This window comes from Myotis lucifugus, unplaced genomic scaffold (genome assembly GCF_000147115.1).
Source record: "Myotis lucifugus unplaced genomic scaffold, Myoluc2.0 scaffold_386, whole genome shotgun sequence".
NCBI classification, from domain to species: Eukaryota; Metazoa; Chordata; class Mammalia; order Chiroptera; family Vespertilionidae; genus Myotis; species Myotis lucifugus.
This window is the reverse complement of record NW_005871434.1, coordinates 305840-307211: the sequence shown is the minus strand read 5'-3', so window position 1 is coordinate 307211 and position 1372 is coordinate 305840. Positions and strand designations below refer to the sequence as shown.

General features: G+C 39.0%; 1 pseudogene; it reads left to right on the top strand.

Moving 5' to 3' along the window:
* The first annotated feature begins 637 nt into the window (after positions 1 to 637).
* Positions 638 to 1153, top strand: LOC102433100 (annotated as a pseudogene).
* The last annotated feature ends 219 nt before the right edge of the window (positions 1154 to 1372 follow it).

Here is a 1372-nt window from a genome sequence, read left to right as displayed (position 1 = left end):
TGCCTTTTGACCCAGCAATCGCACTTCTGGGAATATATCCTAAGAATACCAAAACACTAATCAGAAAGCATATATGTATCCATATGTACCCCTATGTTATTTACAATATCCAAATCTGGAAACAGCCCAAATGGCCATCAGTAAATGAGTGGATAAAAAAGCTGTGTTACTTTTACAAAATGAAACACTATGCTGCCATAAAAAAGAAGGAACTCTTACCTTGTGCCACAGCATGGATGAACCTGGAGATTATTATGCTAAGTAAAATATGCCAGTTGGAGAAACACAAATACCATATGATTTCACTTATATATGGAATCTAATGAACAAAATAAACCAAAGAACAAAAATAGAACCAGAAGCATGGATACATGGAACAGACTCACAGCTGATAGGGGGAGAGGGAGGAGGGACTGGATGAAAGAAGGGAAGGAATTAGCCAAAGAACATGTATATGCATAAGCCATAGACACAGGTAACAGAAGCATGGATACATGGAACAGACTGACAGCTGTCAGAGAGAAGGGGAGTGGGGACTGGATGAGGTGGTCAAAGGGGGTATGGGGACATCTGTAATAGTGTCAACAATAAAAATAAAGTTACAAAATAATAAAATAACAGGGGCCTGTGGGGCAAGATGGAGTTGCTGCAGGTCTTGAGGCAAGGACTGCAGCAGGTCAGCGGCCACCATGGCCTCTGAGGCTATCTGTCTACGAATGCTCTTCAGGGCAAATGACATGAGGGTTGGTACATTAGTGGGGGAAGACAAATATGGAAACAAATACTATGAAGACAACAGCAGTTTTTTGGCCATCACTGATGGGTTATATATACTACTGAAATGGATGACAAAAACACATACTGGGATGTGGATGGAACCATGAATGGTTGCTGAAATAATACCATTTGTTTGGTATACAATAAATTGGGGAGATCCTTTCTAGTTTAGAAAATTTTGCTAAAAAATTTAAAGCACCGTTGACTTCACTGTATGACTGACGATCCTCCAACAATAAAACCACCTACTGCTTGTAAATTGATTTGGACCAACCATAAATTCAACCTGAGTGGCACTCCAAAGCAATATGTACCTTATTCTACCATTAGAAAGAAGATTCAGGAGAGGGTTCCACCTTCAACACCTTACAAGTGAAGACAATAAACAATTTAAACATGTAAAATATGAGGCTTTTCATGTAATTGTACTTTTACTGCTTACTGTTAACTTAAAATTATTTGATTAAACAATGAATATATATATATATATATATGACCCTAATATGCAAATAGACCAAACAGCAGAACAGCCAAACAACTGGTCGCTATGACGTACACTGACCACCAGGGGGCATGTGCAGAACATGGCGGGCAT